This window comes from Lissotriton vulgaris, chromosome 5, assembly GCF_964263255.1.
Source record: "Lissotriton vulgaris chromosome 5, aLisVul1.2, whole genome shotgun sequence".
Lineage (NCBI taxonomy): Eukaryota > Metazoa > Chordata > Amphibia > Caudata > Salamandridae > Lissotriton > Lissotriton vulgaris.
The window spans coordinates 1449638464-1449654010 of NC_141693.1; the positions used below are offsets into that span (position 1 = coordinate 1449638464).

Below are 15547 nucleotides of genomic sequence, written 5' to 3' on the forward strand. Positions count from 1 at the left end.
CATTCTGCAACAGCACTTGGACTTTGCTTTGCTGCAAGGCTTGCCCTGCCAAGCAGTGCCAAACCAGTGCTGGGCCCTTGGAAGTGGGTATAAAGTTCTGCTAGAATCGAAATCCATGCATCAACACCGCTGCATTGATCGCATCTCCCGCAATGCTGACAAATCGCTACTGCTGCGAGAACCGCGGACACTGCATCGCTGACTGTGAGACGTATCTTCTCCAGTTTGATGCGTCGCTGACTTTGTGCTGCCAGCATCAACGTATTGCCTTCAAACCTGTGCTTCGACGGCAACGCATCAACTTTAGCTTTCCACACCTCGGCTACGTCGACAATGCATCTAAGGTACTATTCATTGTATGTATGTATGTATGTATGTATGTATACTTGTTAAGCGCAACTGCCACCCAATGGGTATCCTGGCGCTGTGACCATAACAATCCATCAGATGTGATACACTACATTGCTCTTGGAAAGAGGTGGGTTTTAAGATCCTTCTTGAAGAAAGTCAGATCTTGCCTACTCCTCAGCGAAAGAGGTATGGTGTTCCACAATTTGGCGGCCACAAAGCTGAAGGCACGGCCGCCCATCCTCACTCTGTTAATCTTGGGGACCATCACCAGGAACGCCGAAGAAGACCTCAGGGGTCTAGCGGCTTGGTACCAGGAGAAAAGATTTTCAAGTAGCGTTGGTCCTAGTCCATGCAAAGCCCTGAAAACAAGGCAAGAGGCCTTAAAAAGAATCCGCTCCTGGACAGGTAGCCAGTGGAGATCAGAGAGTGCTGCCGATGACGATGCAGAACGTGGGCGAGATAAAGCCAATTTGGCTGCCATATTTTGAATTCTCTGTAACTTTGAAACCAGGATATTGGGAGCCCCCAGAAGCAGTGCGTTGCAGTAGTCTAACCTTCTGAGGATGGTACTACGCACCACTTCTGCCCTGGCTCCTAGAGGAAGTAACGGCAAGATTTTTGGTAAGGCTCGAAGCAAGCCCATACAAGTCGCCGTGGTCCTGTTGACAGAGGCGTCAAGCTGCAGGCTAGGCTCAAACAAGACCCCTAAGTTGCGAGCCGACTCGGCATCGGTCACCGTGCCCAAGATAGAGGCTGGCCAAAAGTCGTCTGACAGCGGACGAGGAAGCCGATCCAAGGAGCAGTGAAGAACATCGGTTTTCGACCCGTTGAATTGAAGCAAGTTGAGTCGTAGCCATTCTGCTTTTGCCGACATGCACCGGTGAAAGGTGTCCCTCGAGACTGTCTCTTTGCCCTCAAATGAAAAGATCAGTTGAGTGTCATCGGCATAATTGATGACTGATATGCCGAATGACTTTATCAAACTTATTAGGGGTCTGAGGTATAGGTTGAAGAGGATTGGGCTGATCGCTGACCCCTGAGGTACACCCTAATTCACCGGACGCACGGCTGATCGAAACGGTGGCAACGCCACAGCTTGTTGTCTGTTGCAGAGATAGGATGTTAACCAGCTTAAAGCTAGGCCGGTTACACCTGCTCTCCGAAGGCGGCCCAGTAAAACCGCGTGGTCCACCGTGTCGAACGCGGGCGACATGTCAAGCAGCACTAAAAATGCTGCCTTACCCATGTCGACACGCGTTTGTAGATCATCCAACACATCCAAAGCGGTCTCAGTACCATGGGCCGGCCTAAAGCCAAATTGGGCTACATCCAGACAAGAGTTGATTTCAAGGAAGTTGGATAAGGCTCTTGTGACCAGCTTCTCTATGATTTTTATCGGGAATGGTAAAAGCAAAATGGGCCTGTAATTGGCCGGACATAGAGGGTCCAAAGAAGCCTTTTTTAGCAAAGGTGTTACTACTACCAACTTCCAACTGTCTGGGACTGAAGCTGTAGCCAACGACTGACAGCAGATGGTGTAAAGCGGAGGAAACAGCTCTGCCTGGAATGACTTCCAGATCTTATGTGGCATTGGGTCAAGTGGTGAACCCGAGGAGACGCCATTGGCCAGTACGCAAAATTCCTCCAAAGAGGGGATGGGAAAACAGGACAGCTGAGGTTGCCCTTCCTTGTCGTCGGCCCACTCAGAATCCGAAGCATAGAGAGATTCTGAGGAGAAAGGCAGTATCGGGTCAGGCTGACCGGAAGCCAAAAGTCCATTCAAAATTGTCCTGATTGAGCCAAGGATAGTCCCTGTATCCAGCTCGCGCTCCATTAAGGTCAGCCTGAACTTTGGTATTTACCCTGGTCCAGTGCACCCAGATAACCCGGTTGTCACTTTAAGCTTCTAAGCACTGCAATTTTATTTAATCTTTAAAACTCTGGTTACACTTATTGGATTCTTGTCACTTTAGTCCTCTTTGTTCATAAAAATATAATCTATTTTTCTAAAGTGCCGTAAAGTCTATTTGTGGTGTTTTAACTGTGTTACTGTTTGAAGAGCTGCACAAATACTTTATACATTGCCTCTTAAGTGTGAGGACAGGTAAATTTATGGTGAAAATCTGACTGACCCCGACAAGGTTAGTGGTTCCTGCTTGGACAGGGTGTACACCTCTGCCACCCAGAAACCCAATTTCTGACATTGGTGATCAGCAGTGAAGATCGGACTTCTGTTTGTGCAGTGCCATTCAATGACTTGTGGATACTACTAATCCGCATGTAAGACAACTGTGAGCCTTAAATTCTACTGTGTCTTTCAATTGGTATTTTGTTTTTATTCTGCTTCTCCTTCATACACTTTGGGCTCTATTGTTGTTTCACCTGTGATACCTTATCAGAAAAGAAATGGATCACAACTGCATGTCATATTACGCTATAACAGGGCTGAGGAGGTTCTGCAAAGAGAGGGGGTTGACCGTAAAGAATGGGTCCACTAGTCTGGACCTACGACTTGCACTACACGCATTTTAAGTAAAATGACGGTATGGAGCACCCACAACAGACCAGTAGAGTGAGATCCCCGAGGAGGGGGCCCATGCTGATCCGGAGTTACTTCTCACCTCAGAAGGTGGGCCTCAAGAGGGCCGTGGCACTGAGAAAGAGAATGAAAATTATTGGGACTCTTAGGAGCTATACAACTTGATTGCTACACCAACACCTGGTTGATTTCAAGTTCCCTAACCCCAGGGAGCTGGCAAAGGAGGCAGACCTCTAGGTGAGTTCAGAGTGTCTGAGAAGGTGTAGGGGAGATATCCAAAGGAGGTTGGATCAGGTTCCCTCTTATCAGTGAGGGGAGGTATGCAGTGACCCAGACAGGTCCCAGTATAGTCGGGGGGAAGAGGACCCATGTCCCTTCTAAGAATAGGAGGGGAGGCTGTTTTGGGCGGAGACAGAGTGTGCGCTATTTCTAACCCAGTGCTTAAATTGCTCTCAGTTGGTGAACAAACAAGGGACCTGACTGTACCAAGAGACCATCCACTGATGGGACCTCCGCAGTGTCATGGGAGCTGGGTGGGGAGGCCCGTCACAGTTGCCCTAACAGTACTGGTTTCTGGGGGTAGGAGCTGAATACAGCCCGTAGTGGAAGGGCCAGTGGGTATGGGGTTGCTAGTTCTGAGAACAGAGCCCTTATGACTGACCCTGGTGTGGCCACTTCTGGCCATGGTGGGCTAAAAGCACTGTCACATGGACAACAGGGTCGGGCCCGGCGCCAGGCAGACTTTTGAATGGCACACACAAGGTGCCTCTCCCTTGAGGGGATAGTAGTTCTCCTCTGGAAGTTCAGCCTAAAGGTACAGACCCTGGGTTGAAGGACTAGTTTCAGCACAAACTGCTAAGCAAGGTCCTGCAAAAGACACACACAATGGATTTAACCCAGATCTCTTGATTTGTTGCGCATTCAGTCCATCATTTGGGTCTCTTTTGCTTCCTCGCCCTAAGTGCAACAGGTACGCCCAGAAGAGGGTCCCAGGCTCACTCTGCTGTTGGATTCAAGCTAGCCTAGCTTATTAGGGGAGTTGCCACAATGCTTCTTTCTGGTCCTGGGAAGACCTGACTTGGCAGTTTGGGCTGGACTGTTCTCATGAGGAGCAGGGTCAAGACGGATTTGCACATGGCTGGGTCTAAAATGGGGTAGCATGGTGAGCAAAAGAACAATGGATTTAACCCAGATATCTTGACTGGGTGTGAATGTTTGATTTGTTCTTCATTCTGTCCACTATCTGTGTGTCTTTTGCGTTTAGCAGAGATTGGCTGATCATTATATGGAGGGGTGTGGGTAGTGTGGCCTTACTTCCTAGTCAATGGACTTGCCCAGAAAGGGGGGCCGATGAGGATAGGAGAGGCACGAGTGTGCTTGCCATGATGGTTTCCCTGGTATTTCCTCTCTTAAAAATGATATGAAGCCGATTTGTAGGGGCTCACCCACTTGGCTGCTCGGGACGAGGTAAAGAGGTCAGTGACGGTAATGATGGAAGTAGGGGGTTTCTTGAGGAGGACGTGGAATTGAGGTCTGCTGTGGAAGCTTGCTTCTGCAGGTGTCATCTGATGTAGGGGTATCAGAGGGGAGACAGGCACCTCCGCAGACACAAGAAGCACAGGCCTAAGGCTTGCGGCTTCATGTACCACTGGGTGCCTGCTGCTGCCTCAAGCTCTGTCCGCTCTCTGCACTTGCTGGCATGGGGGGACTGGGGCCAGGAGTGAGGCAGAGTAGGAAGGCTCACTGCCTCAGTGACTTGCAGGAGGCTTCCTCTCTTAGCTCCTCTGGCATCTCAAACTTCAGGCCAGCACAGGCTTGGTGGGCTTGCGGAATTCTTTGGTGGGCTAACGGGGCCTGGCCATTGCAATGGGCGACCACAGAGCACTGTGAAGGGCAGGGCCTTGGAGTTGTAGAGGGCTGGGAAGGGGCACCGGGTGGCAGGGCACTTGATATACACCTCCACCACTTACCCTTCAGCCTGCTTTGTTCCGGTTGGTCCGGTCCTCTGACTGCCGCTCCTACCTCACAGTGCTTCGCAGACCCGCATCATGCTTCACACTTTGTCACACGTCACATATCCATGGATGGGATACCGTACTAGGAAGTCTGGAAGGGAAGCCACTGCTAGAATGTTTGAACCCTTGCCTAACTGTGTACGCCTTGCCAGTGACTGTACTAAGATCGGCTCCCAAAAAGAGTTGAATCTAAAGGGCGAAAGGTGAGACATCATAATATTTATCGTGAAGCCTAGAATGTGGAGGAGGAAGATAGTTATTTGGGAGCGACAGGACAGAGACATTGCTATTTATGGCACTCTTGATCAGCCAAGCAGCTAAGTAAGAGAATAATTAAATGTTGCTCCTTCTGAAGTGGGCAGTTATCCCAGAGAGGTATTTTTGGAATACTTTGGTGGCAGTGGGGACCTCTAATGGCAATACTTTGAACTGATAATGCTGAACACATACCATGAAACATAGGTAGTGGCGACGAGTGGGATGGAAGGGTATGTGAAAGTAGGTATACTTCAGATCGATGGCCGTCATGAAGTCGCCTTGCTGCAGCACTGGGAAGCCATCCTCTAAAGCGACTATAAGGAAATGCTCTGAGAGGATGTACTTGTTGAGGGATCTTCGTGGTATGATGGAGAGGATCCCATGGTTGGAGGTTTCTCCTCCCAGGGCAGGAAAAACCCCTGTAGTCTTCCCCTGAGAAGTGTTGTGTGATAGGGGGAAAGTGCGAGAAGATGGCTCCTTTGGCTGAGCCTCCTCTCTCCTTCCCTTTGATTTTGTTACCTCAGTATCTCCTCCTGAATACCTCCATTTTGACTGCTTGTGGTATGGTGTTGCTGCCTCTGGAAGGAGGAGGGAGAGTCTGGGGAATTGACTTTACTGTGCATCCTATACTGTGACCTATGAAAACACCCCTGGGGAGTGGAGGTCTAAAGGAAACCCATCACTTTGGCTGTATCCATATTTTTTTTCAGCTGATCTATCTGCAGTCCGAACAGCTGTTCACCAAATGTAAGGTTTAGAAGATGCTGTTGTACTACTGGCGTAAAAACAGATGCACAGAGCCAGTTGTGTGGTCTGACCAGGATGCTAGTAATAACCAGCTGCGGCTGGCACGTACGCAGAGTGGGGCGGAGGGCAAATATGTGGTTGGTGTGTGCATGCATGCATGCATGCAAGCAACGTGAGTGTAAATGAAAATAAATAACCACTTACCTTGCTTGCTGCACAACGTCCTCCTTGCCAGGACTATTCTGCTCTGTCTCCTCCAGGCTCTGAAAGCCCCAGCAAATGCCCCTAACTAATCCTAGCGCTGCTCTTATGCTGGTATTTACAACAAGGGGTGGTGAGGGACAGAGTCTCTGAATTAAGCAGAAAGCTCTCACCCAGTCAAGAGATCAGGGCTAGATCCAACACCGTTTTTTAGCTCACTGCACCATCCCAGTTTCAGAACCTGGCTGTATGCAAATTAGTCTGTTCCTGTCCCAGTGCATGATGGGAACAGGGCAAACCAAACTACAAAAGCCAATTCTTACACTGGGAAGGAAACAAGCTCCCGGGGTAGCCAGCATGAGAGCCGCGCCACGGTTGAAGAGAGTGGTCTCTCACACCACTCCCAAGAGCCCTGGAGGCCTGTGCTTTCTCTATGACAGCTGGGTTAGAGAGCTATAAAACGTCCATTTCTAGCTGGCCATCTCATTTTTTTTAAAATATGTTTTATTGAAACAATTGACATACAATTACATTTCTGTGCGCATGGTACAGTAGAGTAACAGAGTTGGTCAACTCGCACAATAACCGTGATAACGCTGACGACAGCCGGAATCCCAATAAGTACAATCATCAGTAAGCTATGCAGTCAGCTGCAGTGGGAATAGTCCCGGCGTCTGTATTAAATAACATTCTTACATTACACAACAATGTATTTTGCGTTATCCATCCCACCAGAGTGCCTGGCCCATCTTGTCGTGCTAGGTGTGCCTCTGGTCGACTCTCCCTGTGTCGGCCCAACCATCCGCTCAGTGTTGTAATGCGTTCTGTTCTGTGTTCCTTTTGACTAAATTTTCCTAATTTCTTTTTTCCCTAGGTTATTGTGTAGAACAGGTTTTAGGCATAACACTTTGTGTCCTGATGATGATTCCTTGTATTTTGGCTATGGAATCGAAACGTCGTCGACCTCTTGTCGCACCATATATGAATGTGTATATTCATTGAGATATGCTATTTATGGTGTGGTTGAATTTCTGTCATCGCTATAATTAACAGAAATCGCTCACTTTCTGCCTAAGATTCTTTCTCTCCCTTTCCTTTCACCTTGCCGAATTGTAAGCGTGAAGGCACAGGCTTGTGTCTCACTCTTTGATGAATGTAAGAGAATTGTCGTTGTTCATTATATATAGTAAAGATTTCTGTGATCACTGTCCGGCTGGACAAATCACTCTAAAACAAATATAGTTCCATTGTGTCTATATTATTACTTTTTTATTCTAAACTTGCATGGGACCACTGTTGTTAGATATAACCAGTGTTGTAATGCATCATTTCCCAAGGGTGGGTCTCTCCGACCAGATCTGTCACTGAGCGTAGTGTGTGGATGCCATCGATGCTGAGTGCATCTTGGTCATGTGTCGCGATGCGGTAGAGGATTGTGGCGTGGGTCGTCATGTAGTTTATGTGCATGTGCTTGCTTGTCAGGTGTGAAAGTGCAGCGTAGTCAACTGGGGGGTGACAGTCTGCAGAAGAGAACAACCTCCGAACCGAGGTAGGGAATAGAAGAGAAATTGGGGATGAAGTGAACCGTAATCCAGGGGAGGGAAGGGGGTGCTGCAGTGTGGCTCCCGTTGTCCTAGGTCCGCGATCAGGTAGCGTGTCAATGCGGGGTGGGGATGCTGTGCATATGTGGGCCAACTGTTATGGGCGAGTTGCGGAGGCTTCTGGTTTTGGGGCGGTGTCGCCCCGTGTGTGTCGGTCGCGTGGTCAGTCCTCCCCAGTAGGGGGGGGGGAGGAGCATGGGGGGGGGGGGGGGGGGGGGGGGGAGAAAAAGAGGGGGGGGTGGCAAGCGGGAGGGGGAGGGAGGGGCTATGTGGCTGGTGTCTCATGCCTATATATGTGTGTTGCCTTGTGTTACTCTCCCCAATCATACCTCTGTGCATCACTGGGGGGGGGGGGGGGGGGGGGGGTTTCGCCCAATCTACGGCATCCCTCGGTCATGGCAGGCCCTGTTGAAAGCCTGTAGGATGTCGTCCCAGATCTGGGCTATTGGAATGGCTCTCTGTCCCGCGGTATCCTCCCTGCGTAAAACTGTACCCTCTGCCGTCGCCCAATAGTTGAGGGAGGCACACCAGTGCTTCGTCAGTGGTGGGTTTGCGTCTTTCCAGTGTCGTGTTATGAGTCGTTTGGCGGTTATCATTCCCAGATCCCAGAACCTGGTATGAGCCTTGTTGTGTTTTGTTCTTTTGAACAGGCCCAGTACGCAGGCGTCCCAATCGTGTCGCAGTTCTATGTCTGTCCCTTTTGTCAAGAGTGTAGTGACATCTTGCCAGTACCTTTGTAGTCTGGGGCACGCCCACAGCATGTGCAGGAGGTCTGCATTCAGTAGCGTGCATCGTGGGCAGCTGGAGGTATCCAGCGCAAAGTAACGATTGATCTTATCCGGGGACAGATATGCCCTGTGAATAATGTAGAATTGTATTATTTTGAATCTCGAGTTGCGGGGTATGTGGCGTGGGCTTTCCAGGATTCTCTCCCATTCCTTATCCGTCCAGTCCCTTCCTCTGTCAGTCGTCCACCTGTCTCTCAAGTGCTGGAGCGTGTATGTGGCGTGGGATTGTAACGCCTGTGTCAGCCAGTGTATCACGTGTGACCCGCTCCCCATGATGTGCAGGTATTGGATCAACAAGTGTGTCTGAGGTTCCTCCGACATATCACCCCAGTGTTTCGTGAGTACCCGGACCATGGAGGCGTGGAGCAAGAATTGTCCTGTCGGTAGACCAGAGACCTCTACCAGTCTCTCGAACTGGACTAGGGTGCTGTCGGTATACAGGTCCGCCAGCGAGTGTATTCCCGCGCGCTCCCAGCTGAGTAGTTGTGTCGCAGTAACTACTCCCCCAGGCCTGGGCATACCTTCCAGTGGGAGTGCTGGGGCGTAGGGTGTAATCCCCTTTGTCAGTTTTAGTGCTCGTTAGCATCTAAGGCCACCGCAAGGTGTAGTTGCACTTCGCTAGCCGCATCATTTAGGGGGTGGAACATTGCGAGAGCCCCCGCATGGGTCAGGGCTGGGGTCGCCGAGGCTGTGTCGTTTAGGTTTCTTCCCGCAAGCCACGCCATCACCCATTGAAGTTGCGCCGCGAGGTAATAAAGTTCTTGATTGGGGACCGCTAATCCCCCCGAGGCCGTCGGGGCGTATAGTTTCTTCAGGGCCACTCTGGGTCTCCCTGTGTTCCATATGAGTGCTCGTACCATGGTCTCCAGGTCTTTAAATATCTGGGCGGGGACGTACACCGGTATGTTTGGGTAATAATAAAGGAGTCTCGGCAAGACTATCATTTTCGTCAAGGTGATTCTGGCCGGGACAGTCAGCGGGAGTGTGCTCCAGAAAGTTATCTGGGCTCGCAGGGAGGATATAGCCCTGATCAGATTGCCTTCCAGTATGTCCGTCGGAGACCGGTATATATGAATACCGAGGTATTTAAAGGTGCCCGCGTACCAGGTCAGCGTCGTGCCTCCCAATTGTACCTCACATTCCTGCATGTCAGGGTGAAAGGGGTAGACCCCAGATTTCCTCCAATTGACTCTCAATCCCGAGTGGGCTGTGAATTCACGTAGGGTGTCTGCGAGCCTTGGCGGTATCTGCGTGAGGTCTCTAATGTAGAGGAGCAGGTCGTCAGCGTACAGCGAGACCGCGTGCATGCCGTCTATCAACGGGATGCCCCATTCCGCACCTTGCCCCCTCAGCAGCTCCGCCAGTGGTTCCATCGCCAATGAAAAGAGTGGAGGCGACAATGGGCAACCCTGTCTTGTGCCCCGCCTGACTCGTATAGTGTCCGATAGGAGGCCCCCTGTCCGGACCCGAACGCTAGGTGTTTGGTATAGGAGGCCGACCATATCCATATAAGCATCTCCCAGATCGAATTTCTGCATTACCGCCCTGAGATACGGCCACTCTACCGAATCAAATGCCTTTTCCAGATCTAGGACAAGGCAACCTGATTGTGGCCAAGGCCCCCTCTGGTATTCCTGCACCCTAAACAGCCGACGGATATCGAGCGATGTGCTGCGCGTGGGTACAAAACCGTTCTGGTCTGTGTGGACCAGGGTGGGTGTGTACTGGGCTAGTCTCCGTGCTAGCGTGGATGCTAATATTTTGTAGTCGGTGTTTAGGAGGGCGAGTGGCCTATATGAGCCCAGTAGCGTCCCGTCTTTTCCCGGTTTTAAGAGGGAGACCAGGGTGGCTTCATTCAGAGAGGGTGGTAGGGAGGAGTCATCTAGCACTGCCTCATACACTTTAATGAGTTCGGGGATCAGGAGGTCCGGATACGCCTTATAGAACTCCGCTGGGAGTCCATCAGGGCCAGGGAACTTACCATTGGACAGCGCTGCTATGACCTCCCGGAGTTCCTCGGAGGCAATGGGCGCCGCTAGGTCTGTGCGTTGGGCGTCACGGAGTGCCGGTAATGGGAGCTGGCGGAGGTCTCCCTCCGTGTCCGGGGCGGGGATGGGCAGGTAAGAGCGATACAGTGTGCCAGAATGGGCAGTGAACGCGCCGTGGATCTCCAATTGTGTGTGTAAGAGCGTCCCATCGGCGCCCAGTACCTTCGTGACCGGTTTTGTCTTTTCCTCTCTGTTAATGAGCCACAATAGCAACCTACCTGGCTTGTCCCCCCTATCATGGGTGCGTGCCGCGTGGGCCGCATAATTCAAGCATCTAAGCCTCTCCAGCAATTTTTCGTGGCTCGCTTGCGCAGATTGTAACTCATTGCCGTCACCTCTAACCGACTCCTGCTCATGCCGGATTAACTCAGTTTCGACCCTCTGAAGGTCTTTCTCAACACGCCGTTTAAGGTTGACCTGCGTGCCCAGACACTGTCCCCGTACGACCACTTTAAATGCATCCCATTCAATTTGTGGGGTGGTGGCAGAGCCCGCGTTCTCCTCGAAGTAATGCGCTATATGTGTAAACAGTGAGTCGCGGAATGGTGCATCTAGCAGGAGATCCGGTTGCAGTCTCAATGTGGGGATAGGGGATGAGCAAATGCCCATGAGACTGTCAGCATGTGTGGATTGTGGTCGGAGTGTGTCCTGCCCATGTCGTCAGTGAGCATATATCTGTCTAATCAGGTGTGTAGGGTATGAGCTCCTGAGTAGTATGAGTACGTCCTGGTGGTCGGGTTTCGGTGCCGCCACACGTCCTGCAAGTTCCATTGGTCAGCCCAGGCTATGAGGGCTTTCATGGCGCCCACTACCGGTGCATTGGGCAAGGGCGGGAAGGAACGGTCCAGTGTGACGTCCGGCACGCAGTTATAGTCCCCCCCTAGTATCCAAGGGATCCCATGCCAGTGTGATAGGGCCGTAGACACTGTCGCAAGAAAACCCTGCTGGTCCGTGTTGGGGGCGTAAAGTGACGCCAGTACTAACGGGCGCCCATCCAGGTGCCCCTTGACCGCCACCAGTCTCCCCTCCCCGTCTATGTGTGCGTCGTCAATGTCAAACGGTATTCCTGGTCTCACCCATATTAATACACCCCTGGCGTAGGAGTACCCAGTCGCATACAGTTGGCCACGCCACCGCCTACGTAGTGTGTGTACTTCAGGCGTTGTCAGGTGTGTCTCCTGCAGGAGTGCTATTTGTACCTTGTGTTGTCATATGGTTACTGCGTTTCTATATATTGTGTTAAGTTAGCGTGAGTTTATTAAATGTTTAAACGACATATTTTCCTTCGGCTTCAGTTTGCACACGACACCTAATTGTTATTGTAGCTTTCAACCTAGACGAAAGATGTGATTTATTTGAGAATAATATGTTATTGCTCTGATATCAGTCGTGTTTGGTACAACTGTCTGCACACTGAGAACTGCACCCTCTAAGAATAACCTAACACAAGGTTGCTGAAAGCATGATCCTCGCACTACATTAGACATAACACAAATAATGTTGCTGCCAACATTTGGGCTCTACGCGGGTTTAAGATAGAGTTACAGGGAATGAATCAACACACTTGATGCTTCGCATGCAGAGAGCTGGTAGCTGTTGATGTGATCTCCTCCAACTGAGAATTAGAGGTATGGGCCCGCCCTGTTAGAACCCAAATGAGACCTTCTTAGATATAATATAATATGCTAAATAGGGTGCGCGAAATATAGGTGATACAGATTTCTATAGATTTTGCATTATAATATGCTATCACCGTTCGCTTATTATGGACTAGTGACTATGCTGCTAACTCTGGTTTTTATAATATGTATGTTGATATTATATAAGATACTGCGTTTGAGAACTTTGCATTGAAAAATAAACATTTCAAACTTGCACGTGTGTTCTTTGCCTCCAAGTTTCGGTTTGTAATGATTATATAACGAAAGAGAGTTCATGTGTTCCACGATACCTGAGGTACCCTAAGTTCATGTTCTGGATTGTCTAAGTCATTGGGAAGTTATTACTACCGATGAGACACTGTAGCTAGCTTGGTAAGGGGATTTCTGAAACTAAGGTGAGTTTTGGGTCACCCTAACTCACCCAGGTTCTAGATCTCTGTGCACAGTTCTGTGGGAGAACGGAAACCCTGCTACAGTGTCTCTTCAAGTATAAGTGTATCATATACCTACGCGATGGTGTGTGTATACCTCGTACATTCCAAGTACAGATTTTAACCTCAGCCATCATTATATATCAGGATGTGCCCATCTGTCCTCCCCCCCCGCCCCACACCCCCCCCGGGAAGCTCTCCATCACCCAATTCCACAACATATCCACGCATACCTGTGGGACACCATAAGAGGGTCAGTAAGTTCGCCACTAAACTGTGGATGCAGCACTTTGCAAAAGGAGGGAGAAGGGTGAACATTAACTGGGGGAAATACCATAGGGTCGGCTACCAAACGTGCAGCCGTCCAAACACTCTACTGAGACAACTAATGTTCCAGTCTGGGGGGTTGCTGTCCATCACGCAAGGCGAATGGGATAATGACTTCCAGCAGAGCATGAATGCGTGTACAACCTCTCATGGGGAGAAGTATATAGTTCTGGGCGGCCATCAAGTGGGCCACACTGTCGGCAGGGTAGTGCGACCGTAAAGTTATGCAACACCACTGCTACCAGTTCTCAATGTGTATTGGGGGCCTCGCCCATCCGGAGGGACCCCCGCCGCATCATGGCCCAGGGGGGGAGTAGGCTATCCAGGCCGTTTGTTCTGCGGCAGGTGACATTATATGTGTCTCAGTGTCTACTTACTGCGTCTCAGGTGTGCACCCCCGCAGGGAGGAGCTGACTCACCGCCACTGCCCCATGCAGTCAGTCGGTGCCTCCTGGCCGCCTCTCTCCGGTACTCCGTTTCCACTGGTCAGCAGGTGTGAGGGCAACGATTGGGAGGGAGAGTGGAGCAAGGCAGAAAGAGTGCCAGGGTGCTACACTCCGTCAGCCGAACAGATCCGATGTTTGTGGCGTGATTACAGGTAGACCACCTGAGATTTGTGAGTCCGGTAGTCCATAGATCGACTCATCGTCGCTTGGTGATATTCTGGGGCTGGTGACAGGCGGGGAGCGTTGGGAAGGAGAGCCGCTGAGTTCCGTGACCATCCGCAGGGCTTCCTGCTGCTCCCGGCGTATTTCCTCCTCAGGTGGGCTTGCGCTGTGATGTGTACTACTCGCTGCTGGTGAGGGTGTCCTGTTCCCGTGTCTCCGTTTGGATCTCCTGCGCCTCCTCGACCTAGGCGGGTCTCCTCGTCTTCCTGTGTTTTTGTCCGTCCCATTGTCCAGCCAGGCTTCCACTTCTTCCGAGGTGTTGAAGAAGTGGGTCTTCTCATCAGCTATGACTCTCAGTTTTGCTGGGAAGAGGAGGGAATACGTGAGTCCTAGCTGGCGTAGACGCCTTTTGACTATTAGGAAGGAGTGTCTCTGGCGTTGCACTTGAATCGTGTAGTCCGGAAAAAACATCACGTTTGCATTATCCACTTGTATGGTGCCGAGTTTGCGGGTTTCTCTCAAGACCGCGTCCCGGTCTCTGTAGTTCAGGATTCGAATGAGGAATGGGCGCGGGTTAGAGCCAGTTGGGAGTGGTCTAGTCGGGACCCTGTGTGCCCGCTCCACCACAAAGTGGGGCGAAAGGGTGCCTTCTGGCAATAGGGCGCGAAGCCAATCCTCCACGTGCGATGTCGGATCTCTCCCTTCCCATTTTTCGGTGCAGACCCACTATTCGGACGTTGTTGCGTCTCGCCCGTCCTTCTGCATCCTCCGCTCTGTCTTCTAGGAACTCCACTCTGTTGAGCAGATCTTTTACCTGCTTATCTGACTGAGTGACGCGCGGTTCCAGGTCAGTCATGTGGTCTCCAGGGTTGTGGTGCTTTCAGCCAGTTTTTTGTGATCCGCTTTCAGATGCGTCAGGTCTATGGCGACCCCGTCTATCTTCCCCTCCAGGGACGTTCGGGTGGACTGGATGGAGTTCTCCAGTCGTTCCATGGCCGCCAGTACTGAGTCCAGCCTGGCCGTCACCGGGTCTACGTCCACCGGCTTCTGTGACCTGTCCATTTTGCCCTTCGGGTTCGTGCTCCCGGTTCTTGGGCGCTTCCCTGCTCCCCCAGACATGGGCAGGGTCCTGCGCTTTGATGTCCTGGACGGTGTAGTGATCAGCGTTCCTACGGGCCGTCTGCACCACAGGTGCTGCTTCAAAGCAGGGATGGTACCCGTACACCCGTAAAGGGGGGTGCTGGGAGAGTTCTTCGTGAGCCGCCCGTGGCTGTATTGGGCCGACCAGTGTACGGGTCTGTGTGTCCTGGTAGTGGTTGCGTCACTTTCCGGCTCTTTGGCCGGGTGCGATGTACTGCGTAGCTCTGCCTCTGAAGTCGCGTGTTGCGCTGTATGCGCTGTCCCGTCACTGCGTCGCTCAGTTGGCGGTACTGGAGCTCAGAGGGGGTCAGTACCTGCGGGTGGTCATCCGCACTCTTCAAACACCCCCAGTGCTCCAACAGCATGCGAGGCACTCAGGCGGCAGCATCACCTGTAGGTGTCTCCCTCCTTCCGGTCTCTGCCAGTGGATCACAGGGGGCCGCTGTTTGCCTTTGTGAATCCCTCTCGGTGCGCCGCTGCGATGGCGACTGGTGTGGTCAGGAGTCGCTCCGCCCGGCTAGGCGGCCAGTGATGGCAGGTGTGTACGTGCTCCCGCGGTGTGGCAGCCTCGGCCCGGGCCGGTCCCGGCGTCCTCCGATGGTCACCGCTTCTGCCTGGCAGCGTGGGGTATTGCGCCGGTCACCAAGAGTATACGTGTTGGGGACTCCTCGTCCGAGCAGTGTCCGTGCCTGTTGTCTAGGCTTATGGCGGCCGGACGTCCACCGGCGTCGTCGCGCAGAGAAGGGCGCCCCTCGTAGTCGGTGGAGGGGCTCTCCAGTAGTGGCCCACGCCTCACCGCGCACTCCTCTGGCCCAGTTTAGGCGGCGCCGGG

At 51.8% G+C, this 15547-nt stretch overlaps 1 protein-coding gene across 9 annotated transcripts in view; it reads right to left on the bottom strand.

The window, feature by feature from the left end:
• LOC147712725 (complement decay-accelerating factor-like) overlaps window positions 1-15547 on the bottom strand; it is a 795131-nt gene that overhangs the window by 486309 nt on the left and 293275 nt on the right. The window lies entirely within an intron of this gene.